Raw genomic sequence first — 13,382 nt, 5'->3', positions numbered from 1 at the left:
GCTACACTCTCACTGGTGTCTCTCTCTGTGTGGTCTCTGTTCAATATAGCCTTAAGTCTTAGCTTAGCAAAGTCTATGGGAGTTTTCATTATGTATTAGCTAGTCATGCTAACTTAATGGTAATGGATGGGACTGCAATTAGGCAGAGGCAGGCAGTGTGGGATCAACTTTGGCACTGAGAACCAAAGGGTCAAAGGTCATGCGTCGTTTATCAACGTCAGCTCTCCCATCGATGCTAATCTGAATGCTAACATCGCTGACTATTCCCCATCAACGACTCTGGATCACAATGAGATTATTTGTAGACTTGATTAAAATAGTCCATTATCATAGAGCTCGATGTGTAGAACAGACAACATTAAAACACCCCATTATCGCCTGTTCCACCGAGACCCCTCTAAGAGAGACTCTCCCCCCTCCCCATCGGTCAGTCTGACTATTTCGGTGTCATGAGCACATTTGAATCACCAACCAAACAATGATGAGGCTCTAAAGTCAGCTGTCCCACATAAAGCCTGTATGAGAAAAACAAAGCATTTTAGGGATTTGTGTGAGAGAGCATTAGAGGAATCATCAACTGTATATTCATGTCAAATAACATTTCTGTATGTGTCGGAGTATGTGTTGTGTAATGTTCCTATAAACACAGCTAACCATGTAAATGTGTAACCAGGAAAGATTGATTGATCTCATCCCCTATGGGGTTTCCTATGGCGGTTTTGGGGGGTAACAGCCACCATATTCTCATGAGAGAGATTACTAATCAACAGCCACAGGCATGACGGTGATGATGGGGATTTTGGATCTAGCTAATATTGGATTGAATGGAGATTAACAACAGCAGCTAGATGATGACGCTCGCTCTCTCTCTCTCTCTCTCTCTTTGTCTTTGTTCACATCTCCATCTGAACTGTGGGGAATCGCTATCTCATTGCTCTGCCTCGTTCTGCCTCGTCTCTCCAGGGGGATTCCCCCTACTATCAATGGAGTCCCATCTACATGGAAATCAAAACTGATGGATGTGCAGATGTGGGAACAGTGGGGAAAAGGGGAAAAAAATATTTCCTCTATACGTCTCGCTCATAATAAGGCACAGGCATAACCTATTACTGAGAACAAACATAACACAGTATCCTGTGAAGGAAGGTATAGCCTACATGGCTGGGCAAGCGTGAACTTGTTAGGGTGGAATGATAACAATGTGGGCCATATGTAAGTCCTGTGGACTCCCGCCTCTCTAAACATTTGATTTGCCCGGATGTGGTTCCTTTGTCTGTGTGTTGGAAACTAAGGATTAGTTGTTGCCTCACAGGACCCAGCTGCCTGACCACAGTGATGTCACTGACCTGTTTTGTTGTTATTGGCAAGATGGATGAATATCTAAGAGAGGTACAGTACGGTGGGCAACGCTGGAGCTGATGGCCGAGGGAGGGAGAGGGGAGATGGGAAAGGGAGGTGGGAGGGGAGGGGAGGGGAAAGCTAGGGGAGAGGGAGGTGGGAGGGGAGGGGAGGGGAGGGGAGGGGAGAGGGGAGGGGAGGAGGAGAGGGAGAGGGAGGGGGAGGGGGAGGGGAGATGGGAGATGGGAGATGGGAGATGGGAGATGGGAGATGGGAGATGGGAGATGGGGGAGGGGAGGGGAGGTGGGTGGGGAGGGGAGGGGAGAGGGGAGGAGAGAGGGAGGTGGGAGGGGAGGGGAGAGAGAGGTGGGAGGGGAGAGGGAGGTGGGAGGGGAGAGGGGAGAGGGAGGTGGCAGGGGAGAGGGAGGTGGCAGGGGAGAGGGGAGATGGGAGGTGGGTGGGAGGTGGGGAGGTGGGAGGTTGGGTTAGAGGGGATTAGGAAACCACACAACGGCTTCTGATTGATAAACAAAGTCCTGTGTGTGTGTGTGTGTGTGTGTGTGTGTGTGTGTGTGTGTGTGGCTCTTGATGTTTCATGAAACATGGAGATTGCAGACAAAAAGGGAAAGACAGACTCCATCTGTAAAAAGCATTGAGATTACTGTGTGGGTAAGACAAGTGCGACATGTGAATCAACCACTCTGTTTGTGATACACAACACCATACTCAAGTTCTCTCTCTCTCTCACACACACCCACATATAGGGGAGTGGGGCCATATATAGGAGAGGGGAGCCACCCCAACCCTGCCGTTGCCATTTGTAATGTGAAGGATGGATTGCAGTCAGTAACTAATCAATCACACACACAAAGGCGAGAACACAATACTGGTCCATTTGAATAATAGACAGAAAACTTTTCTCTCTTACAAAATATATTCTCCTTATGTTTTGAAATAATGTCATTTAGACAGCTTAGACATTGATGTCAAATTCATATTATATGGCACAGTATAGAGTCTAGACAAACTTGGATGGCAGGAAACTTCTATTTGATATAGAATGATGTCAGGCAGAAATATCTGTTTTCTGCAGAATGTGCAGATTTTCCCTGCGATGATGAGTAGAGAAGTCCCACACTGCTAGCTAGAACTCCTACCCCCTACTAGGACCTGCCTCTCTGAGAACAGTACTGCAGCGCCAGCAGCCTTCATCTGAACACACACACACACACACACACACACACACACAGACCCCCAACTGTTCATCTATAATGCACAAGGCCTGTTGCCCTGTGCGGCCCGCCGGGTACGCTCAGAGTCCAACTCAAGTCAGGGGTGAGGTGTGTGTGTGTTTGTGTGTATGTGTGTGGGTTTGGGGGGGTGTACTCTCTCCTCTGAGCTCCTCCTACCCGGCCCACCCACCTCACGCAACAACAGAAAGGTACAGGTGGTGTCATTGTGGCCGTGTAACAGTGATTGAAGCTGACTAAACCTTTCACCCCACTGTTGGAGGGGGAAATAGAAATCAATATGGCCTATGATGAGGAGACTCAATGGGGCAGAATGAAGGGATGTAGGGATGGATGAGCGGGGTGGGGGGGTGGTCTTGATAGATGGGTGGTTAAGGATCAAGATGATGGCTGGTTAAGGAGCCTGATGGATTGATCTTTGCGATTTCCAGAAATTTGCCAGATATTTGACTGTCGAAACAACATGAGAACATTTACCTCCTCCTCTCTGAGCGAGGTGAGGTGAGGAAGATATCTGTCATGGTTGGCTGTTTTCATATTCAGGCTGGGATCATTCATTGTAGATATTGTCCAAGATAAGCCTGCTGTGTGCTCTCTGTGTGAGAACTACAAGTCCATGGGCAACTGGTCTCCCTCTGCCCCTTCCCCCCTTTATTTTTGTGAAACGCTTAATCCTCTTCCTCTTCCCCTCCCCCTCCAATCCAGACAATCCACTCTAACGGAACCCCCTTTCTACATTATTCTCCGTGCACATTATTTTTTTTTCTGTCACCGGGGGCCCACTTTCCCCGCCCACTTCCCTAATTTTAGCTTGAAACTAGAATAGCGGAGCCAAGAAATAGTTAATCCAGGGCTGCTTTTATGATTGGCCGCTGTATACAGCGCTTGAGCCACCTTGAATGAGAGACAGGGGTAACTAGGCAACTTCAGCGGCGGTAAAATAATTTTAAAAATAAGATAAAAAATAAGATATGTCCACGAAACACTGAAATAGTAAAATTGTCGAAAAATGAGAGTCGACCCAATGTGATTTTATTGCGTGCGTGTCCGGCAAATGGAATTAAGGAATGGATTTTTTTCTCTCTAAGAAGCGAAAACAGATCGCGCAAACGAACCGGAACCTGATTTGGATTAAAACGGTTAAACTGGAAATTTCAGCATAGCTGTCATATGAAAGGGTAAGTGTCAGATCTGTAGTAAACATATTCTATATTATAGGCTATTTTACAATCAAGTTGGGGTTAGGCTATGTTATGTGATGCTAAAGAGCTCACCTACACGTTTTTTGCCTTGATTTCTGATGAGAATTGTTGTTAGAACTGTCCATTTAGGTGACCGAATGACAATCATTCGATTTCAGAGATGAGGCTTTATCATTATGTAGCCTAGGCTATTTCTCTGAATTGAATGTTGTATTGCTGTAGCCTACATACCGGATCCTCTGTTAACCAGTCGCAGTTGCCCGGAATATAATGCGCACAGACACATTTCCATAATTTTAATTTGAAAGTTGTCTGACTCCTATTCTGATGCAGTATGACAGGGGATCATTTTAAGAATATACTTTAATTTCAGGGGAACCACACACACCAGCTCCGTCCAAGGTCCGCTGTTGGAATGACAAGCCCCCTTCATGCAGATTAAGCACTCCAAACGCCTCACCGGGAGCGTTTGCAATTTGAGTGGATATTTGTATATAGGAAATCGAAATGAAAATACATTTGACAGTAGACGTGTGTTGAACTTAATGATAGATAGGTTACCCTTGTTGCAGTTCAAGCTGTGGTACTCGAACAGTATGCGCACCAACTATAACGGTCTGTGTTTGCATCCGTTTGAATCGGGATGCAGCGTGCGGTACCTGTGGATGGAACCGAAGCGCTCAGTGATGCCGGGAAATCATAGAATATGCTTGGGGTCTAGGCCTACTAATCACGGTTCATTATTGTGAAAAATGTTGGTGTTTGGAGGAGCTTTCATGTGCGCTTGGGGGTTGTCTCTGCTGCTTCACCGCGTCAAATCACCCCTTCATTTATGGTCGTGTCTTCTCCTAGAGAGGGAGTTGTGGGTGGGCTGTGTGGAGTTTTATAGGTTAGTGTGTGGAGTCGAGATGTTCTATTTGGATTCTGTTAAAATATAATTAACCAGAAATTCCTCATGCTTTAGACCTTTTATTGATGGACTATCAATATCATATTTATATGGATGGGCGAGACTTTGAAAAGAACCAGACTCAACCAGACATTTTCTTGAGGAAAAAATAACAACCAACCAACCCACCCATCCATCCTTTTGGCTGGCACTGGACAGAGAATGGGCAGTGAGCTCAGTGTAATTGTTCATTGGGCTATCACTAATAATTTCCTACATGGAGGAGACCGTAGAAGATTCAACCATATGTACAGTATGGTGGTCAGTGGTGTCTGCATCAACAGGTCATTTGAAGGAGTAGCTCAACCAACCTTTCAACCAGCGATGACCTCGAAGACAAGTGATAGGAAAAAGGCATTACTTGAGTGGCTGGCTGGTGTCAGACTGCTCCAGATAGCAGTGGCACAGATTGAATTAGATTCTAACAGCTAATGATGTGAACAACAGAGTGATTGATTGGTTTAGAGGCCTGAGGCCCTGTTTGTGGTGTGGCTCCACTGTTTATCCACAAAGAACAGTGTCTATGATGTAGCACTGCAGGGGGCAGAGTGGCAGGGTTCAGGGGTGTCTTCCTCTATAATCTGCCAAACGCAGTAAATGCCTTTAAAGAAAAGTCCTGCTACCCATCAGAGCTGAAGCAGTGCACACGCGTGCACGCACACACACACACACACACGTTATGTTATTCTGTCCTCGAGGTGGCCTAAAATGTATTTCCATTCAAAATCTTATTTTCCCTAACCCCTAACCCTTAACCATAACCTGAACCTTAACCCTCACCCTAACCTTAACCCATAACCCAAACCCTAAACTTAAACATAACTCCTAACCCTAATCCTAACCCCTTAGTTCAAAATAGGTTTTGCCGTCACGGGTACGAGGTAGAATTTTCCTTGTTTTACTATCCTTGTGGGAACATTTGGGGATTTTAGGGACCCGCAAGGATAGAAGAACCAACACCCCCCCCTCCCCCCACACCCCACACCACACCCCCTACACCACCCCACACCACACACCCCACACACCACCCCCCACACCACATTACCCCCCACCCCCCACACCAAACCCCCCACACACCACACCCCACACCACACCCCCCACACCACATCCCCCACACCACACACCACACTCCACACACCACACACCACACACCACACCCCCCACACCACACCCCACACCACAAATTCACAAATTCACAAATATTCAGTTTAATGCAGCAGTCCCATAACAGTTTCTTGCAATCCTCTGGTGGGTTGTGAGGCTTAGATGGTACGGCACAAAAACATTGAAGATTATTAACTTCTGCAGCAAGCAGATCTTTGTTGCTCTCCCTGTGGAATGTAAACTCCTGACAGCCAGGCAGCAGAACCAGGGAGGGAGTATGGGAGCTGTGCTAACGGATTAAGACTATAATGCCTTTCCCCAATCTGAAACTAGTGTAAAAAGAAAAAGGGTGAAATAGGATGTTCTCTTTTTACATTTCATGTTGTTTCCCTGAAATCTGATATTACAAAAATGAACAACATAGCCTACCTATCCTGTTGGTTGTTGTTCCGTGAAGCACGCTCCTAATGCTTGCTTGTTTTTGTTACTCTTCTCCACTTTTCCAAAGTGATGTGATTCTTCTTTTGTCCTACTGAAAGCTTTCTTAAATCTGATGTTTTCTCTTCTGTATTGTTACTGCAGTAGCATTACCTCAAATTGAACTCCCACAGGACTCCTCCCGTAAGGCCCTGCGGTGCTGCATCTTCAAGAGCAGTGGAAACATAGACACGAACATGTAGGGCTGTATAGAAGAACATTGTCGCTGCAGCGGCCTAAATCTTTTAGAAGAATTTAATTCACTGAGCTAGCTCAAATAAGAATGAACTCTCATTGTGCTCGTATCCCTCTCCCGACCTTGCTTGTCACAATAAAAGAAGATGTTAGCTAAGAGGACAGGTGCAGGTTAGGGGTGAAAAGGAGGCAGACATTTTAGATTAGGTACAATGCAGTACTTTGTTCAGATTAAGTGAATTGTGGGAGTTTGTTTCAGGCAGGTGTTTGGTTGGCGTTATGTCATCATGACAGGTGCTTCTGTCCTCAAATAAAAGTTTGATGGGAATCACTGGACAGAAGGAATAACATAGTGACACACTAAGACATATTCCAAATCGTGTGGTAAATGAAAACATCTTGAGATATCTATCTGGATTAGGCAATTTTTACATTTTCTATAATGGGAGTTTGAATGATGAGGTCAGCTGATCCCAAATCTGAAGACTGTGTCTGAAACAAATGGTGTAGAAAAGTCACAATCATCATTATTTTATTGTGCAGACAGAATAATAGTTGATTTGACCTGAAACATCTGATGAAGAGTGAGTGAGAGGGTGGAGTTTGTCAGTGGGTGTGTGAACCACAGAGTCAGACTACAGCATCTGGCCTGGACACTGAGCCAGAACAGCCTTCTCAGCCATCACTCTTTCTGGCCACTCCACTTCCAAGGAACTGCATGGAATCTCCAGTGCATCACTGACACCCACCATCACTGGGGAGATGTAGCATGCCAAACCAATGAATCATTAAGACTCAATTGTCTGGGAGGTGTGAGGCAGCCTGCCATATGCCTCCAGGTTCCAATGCAATCTGTACCAGAGTTTCTACTGTACCATACAATTTGCTATAGTTTTTGTAGTATCACTGTATGACTGTGATATAGCCTACTTATGTGACTTTAAGTCTGATATAAACCATAATCCAGCTCACAGGTGTTTTGGTGTTTTCCAATCGATATTCTGTATGGGTATATTTTTGGTGGGTTTTTCAATACAAAGCCGCCCAGTCTCTCTATTGATATGAGCCGCCCGCCAAGTCTCAGTACTACTAAAATGAGCTGCCCAGCCCAGTCTCTATTGAAATGAGTCACTGTGACCTTCAGCTCAACTCATGTAGGGCCAGTTGGCACCATTTGAAATAACCATCCATCTATTGAAGTATGAGGCTGCAGAGCTGTAGATAAATCTAAAGAGGGCGAGAGAGAGAGAGAGAGAGAGAGAGAGAGAGAGAGAGAGAGAGAGAGAGCGAGAGAGGGAGAGAGACTTCTGTATGTGTAATGTTTACTGTTAATTTTTATTGTTTATTTCACTTTATATATTCACTTTATATATTATCTACCTCACTTGCTTTGTTAACACGTGTTTCCCATGCCAATAAAGCCCTTGAATTGAATTGAATTGAATTGAGAGAGAGAGAGAGAGAGAGAGAGAGAGAGAGAGAGAGAGAGAGAGAGAGAGAGAGAGAGAGAGAGAGAGAGAGAGAGAGAGAGAGAGAGAAATGGAAAAGAGAGGCCTCTTGTCTGTATCCGCTTCAATATTGACTTCACTCCTCATTGCCAAGGGGAGGCAGCATGTGATTACAGAGATCTATCCATCCCCAAATCTAGTTTGCCTCATCACTGCCAAGGTAACATACTCACCTCATCAGTGCCAAGGTAACAGACTCACTCACCTCATCACTGCCAAGGTAACAGACTCACTCACCTCATCACTGCCAAGGTGACAGACTCACTCACCTCATCACTGCCAAGGTAACAGACTCACTCACCTCATCACTGCCAAGGTAACAGACTCACTCACCTCATCACTGCCAAGGTAACAGACTCACTCACCTCATCACTGCCAAGGTGTCAGACTCACTCACCTCATCACTGCCAAGGTAACAGACTCACTCACCTCATCACTGCCAAGGTACCGGACTCACTCACCTCATCACTGCCAAGGTGACAGACTCACTCACCTCATCACTGCCAAGGTGACATACTCACTCACCTCATCACTGCCAAGGTGACAAACTCACTCACCTCATCACTGCCAAGGTGACAGACTCACTCACCTCATCACTGCCAAGGTGACAGACTCACTCACCTCATCACTGCCAAGGTGACAGACTCACACCTCATCACTGCCAAGGTAACATACTCACTCACCTCATCACTGCCAAGGTAACAGACTCACTCACCTCATCACTGCCAAGGTAACAGACTCACTCACCTCATCACTGCCAAGGTGACAGACACACACCTCATCACTGCCAAGGTAACAGACTCACTCACCTCATCACTGCCAAGGTAACAGACTCACTCACCTCATCACTGCCAAGGTAACAGACTCACTCACCTCATCACTGCCAAGGTGTCAGACTCACTCACCTCATCACTGCCAAGGTAACATACTCACTCACCTCATCACTGCCAAGGTAACAGACTCACTCACCTCATCACTGCCAAGGTAACATACTCACTCACCTCATCACTGCCAAGGTAACAGACTCACTCACCTTATCACTGCCAAGGTAACATACTCACTCACCTCATCACTGCCAAGGTAACAGACTCACTCACCTCATCACTGCCAAGGTAACAGACTCACTCACCTCATCACTGCCAAGGTAACAGACTCACTCACCTCATCACTGCCAAGGTGACAGACTCACTCACCTTATCAGTGCCAAGGTAACAGACTCACTGACCTCATCACTGCCAAGGTAACAGACTCACTCACCTTATCAGTGCCAAGGTTACAGACTCACTCACCTCATCACTGCCAAGGTAACAGACTCACTCACCTTATCAGTGCCAAGGTAACAGACTCATTCACCTTATCAGTGCCAAGGTAACAGACTCACTCACCTTATCACTGCCAAGGTGACAGACTCACTCACCTTATCAGTGCCAAGGTAACAGACTCACTCACCTTATCAGTGCCAAGGTAACAGACTCACTCACCTCATCAGTGCCAAGGTAACAGACTCACTCACCTTATCACTGCCAAGGTGACAGACTCACTCACCTCATCACTGCCAAGGTAACAGACTCACTCACCTTATCAGTGCCAAGGTAACAGACTCACTGACCTCATCACTGCCAAGGTAACAGACTCACTCACCTTATCAGTGCCAAGGTTACAGACTCATTCACCTTATCAGTGCCAAGGTAACAGACTCACTGACCTCATCACTGCCAAGGTAACAGACTCACTCACCTTATCAGTGCCAAGGTAACAGACTCACTGACCTCATCAGTGCCAAGGTAACAGACTCACTCACCTTATCAGTGCCAAGGTAACAGACTCACTCACCTTATCAGTGCCAAGGTAACAGACTCACTGACCTCATCACTGCCAAGGTAACAGACTCACTCACCTTATCAGTGCCAAGGTAACAGACTCACTGACCTCATCACTGCCAAGGTAACAGACTCACTCACCTTATCAGTGCCAAGGTAACAGACTCACTGACCTCATCACTGCCAAGGTAACAGACTCACTCACCTTATCAGTGCCAAGGTAACAGACTCACTCACCTTATCACTGCCAAGGTAACAGACTCACTCACCTTATCAGTGCCAAGGTAACAGACTCACTGACCAAGACAAATGGAAGGAGAAAGGGGTAGAGAAGAGCCCTTCAAGCACATATTCAATTGTGTGCTATATACATCAAGCAATAGTAATACAACACAGTTCATGTGTTGCATTAGGGATATATTTCTCTCTCTCGCTGTGTGTGTGTGTGTATGTGTATGTGTATGTGTATGTGTATGTGTGTGTGTGTATGTATGTGTCTCTGCAGGTGCGTGCATATGTGTGTGTACTCTGTGTGCATGTGTGTGTGTCCGTGCATATGTGTGTCTTTATAATGTGTGTGTGTGTGTGTGTGTGTGTGTGTGTGTGTAAAAGTAGGTAAAACCCACTTACATGGTTGTAGGTTTAGGAGATGGGGGAACTCATCGTCAGAGGAGTTCTGCCCCAATTTGTCTATTCCAACACGTGCTGTTCCAACTGCAACTCCTCAAGCGTTTTCACCGCATTACCCAGAAACCCCATGTTCGTGTGACCCAATTTATCGAACACTCCTCCCCATTCATCTGCTCTCACAGATGCACTAGAGTTAGAGGACTAGAGGAGGCTCCGTCAGTGTCAGAGCATTCATCACCTTTGAGTAGTAAGGTCTCTACAGTTTCATCCCTTCACCACTTGATACTAACCTACCTCAGACTAGAGTAGTACTCCATGTGTGGTTGATGGTGTGAGTCATGTTTCAGGAGTACTAGCTAGATGAAGTGGTGTGTCTGTATGTTTTCTGTTTTCAGCAGGAATTTTAATTTAAATGTTTTATTTACAGACAGCCAGGGGCACACACCAAAACTCAGACATCATTTAAAAACACAGTATTTGTGTTATTGAGGCCGCCAGATCAGAGGCATGACAACATGTTATATTAATATGTGTGTGAATTGGACCATATTGCTGTTCTGCTTGAGCATTCTAAATGTAACAAGTACTTTTGGGTGTCAGGGAAAATGCATGGAGTAAAAAGTACATCTGATCTTTAGGAATGTAGTGAAGTAAATGGAAAAGTTGTCAAAGAAATATAAATAGTAAAGTACAGATACCCAACAAACTACTTAGGTAGTACTTCAAAGTATTTTTATTTAGTTACTTTACACCACTGGAGTCAAATATAGGCTATCACATATAATATGATGTGGATTGGAAAAAACATTACATTATTACTTACTTAATCGGACTGCTCTTAATTGACAAACACTTAACCATTTGGTAAACCTATATATTTTATACTAGTTTGTCTACTACAGATTTTGAGAACAACATATTGGAAATGTATGTTTGTAAAGTAGAAACTTATAAAGTGTAATATACCGTATAATGTACTATGATGACTATTATGATTTTACTTCACAGTAAGTTTGGAAAAAAAATCAGATTTTGACAAGATCAGATCATGTACTGTATGTCGTGCATTAAGACTCAATTGACTAAACATTCATCTAAAATTAAGTTGCTGTTTTTTTTGTTGACAGGGTCACACACTGATTTACTAAAAGGTCATTGGCCAATACAGTACTGTAATACCATAATATATGACATTTACATAGCTGACGTTTTTATGCTAAGTGACAACAGTTAGTCCACACATTTACGTATCTGACACCAGTGGGAATCGAACCCACAACTCTGGTGTTGCTAGTGCCATGTTCTTACTAACTGAGTGATGCAGGACCACTACAATATATAATAAGTACAATACAATACTGTAAAATACAATACAGGTGGAAGATGCATGATTGCCATCCCCATGAGAGTACCACCGTCCTTCGGGTCATGGATGAGGCAAACGTTTTCAATCCAGACCTATATCAGGCTTGGATTTGCCATGTCAAAAGGTTTTTCCCCAGGGGCATGAACAATGAAGACATTCACTGTGATTTTGATGAGAACCTGTGGCCAAATTCTCAAGACAGGCTTGATGCAAACTAGTCCCTGCTTAACCTGATGTTTCTAATAATATGATACCTGCCACGTTACAAGTGTTACCAGTTTTGTACAAAGTTTTGAAAATTCACCACATACAGAGCCTTCAGAAAAAAAAAATATATAAAAAAAAAAAAATGGAAATATCACATTTACATAAGTATTCAGACCCTTTACTCAGTACTTTGTTGAAGCATCTTTGGCAGCTAATACACCCTCAAGTCTTCTTGGGTATGATGCTACAAGCTTGGCACACCTGTATTTGGGGAGTTTCTCCCATTCTTCTCTGCAGATCCTCTCAAGCTCTGTCAGGTTGGATGTGGAGCGTTGCTGCACAGCTATTTTCAGGTCTCAACAGAGATGTTCGATCGGGTTCAATTCTGGGCTCTGGCTGGGCCACTCAAGGACATTCAGAGACCCGTCTCGAAGCCAATCCTGCATTGTCTTGGCTGTGTGCTTAGGGTCGTTGTTCTGTTGGAAGGTGAACCTTCGTCCCAGTCTGAGGTCCTGTGTGTTCTGGAGCAGGTTTTCATCGAAGATCTCTCTGTACTTTGCTCCGTTCATCTTTGCCTCGATCTTGACTAGTCTTCCAGTCCCTGACACTGAAAAACATCCCCACAGCATGATGCTGGTACCACCATGCTTCACCATAGGGATGGTGCCAGGTTTCCTCCAGACATGACACTTGGCATTCAAGCCAAAGAGTTCCATTTTGGTTTCATCAGACCAGAAAATCTTGTTTCTCATGGCTTGAGGCTCTTTAGGTGCCTTTTGACAAACTCCAAGTGGGCTGTCATGTGCCTTTTACTGAGGAGTGGCTTGTGTCTGGCCACTACCATAAAGGCCTGATTGATGGAGTGCTGCAGAGATGGTTGTCCTTCTGGAAGGTTCTCCCATCTCCACAGAGGGACTCTAGAGCTCTGTCAGAGTGACAATCAGGTTCTTGGTCACCTCCCTGACCAAGGCCCTTCTCCCCTGATTGCTCAGTTTGTCTGGGCGGCCAGATCTAGGAAGAGTTGGTGTTTGCTCTGACATACACTATCAACTGTGGTTACCTTATATAGACAGCTGTGTGCCTTTGAAAATGTCCAATCAATTGAATTTACCACAAGTGGACTCTAATCAAGTTGTAGAAACATCTCAGGGAGGATCAATGGAAACAGAATGCACCTGAGCTAATTTTCGAGTCTCTTAGCAAAGGTTCTGAATACTTATGTAAATAAGGTATTTGTGTTTTCTATTCTAAAAACCTGTTTTTGCTTTGTCATTATGGGGTATTGTGTGTAGATTGCTGAGGATTTTTTTTATTTAATCCATGTTAGAATAAGGCT

General features: G+C 44.8%; 1 protein-coding gene across 2 annotated transcripts in view; it reads left to right on the top strand.

Moving 5' to 3' along the window:
• Positions 1–3,340: 3,340 nt before the first annotated feature.
• The window catches only part of LOC110530980 (disabled homolog 1), a 73,167-nt gene continuing 63,125 nt past the window's right edge, over positions 3,341–13,382 (top strand). Inside the window, exon 1 of one of the 2 annotated variants that reach the window (XM_036986176.2) lies at positions 3,341–3,766. The gene's annotated coding sequence lies outside the window, so the exon portion shown is untranslated. The remainder of the gene's footprint in view (positions 3,767–13,382) is intronic. The other variant, XM_090182591.1, reaches the window with a different exon arrangement.

The sequence above is a fragment of the Oncorhynchus mykiss genome, chromosome 8, assembly GCF_057628025.1.
Source record: "Oncorhynchus mykiss isolate SJ-2025 chromosome 8, ASM5762802v1, whole genome shotgun sequence".
Taxonomy (NCBI): Eukaryota; Metazoa; Chordata; class Actinopteri; order Salmoniformes; family Salmonidae; genus Oncorhynchus; species Oncorhynchus mykiss.
Note: the sequence above shows the minus strand (reverse complement) of the source record. Positions and strands in the feature narration are given on the sequence as shown.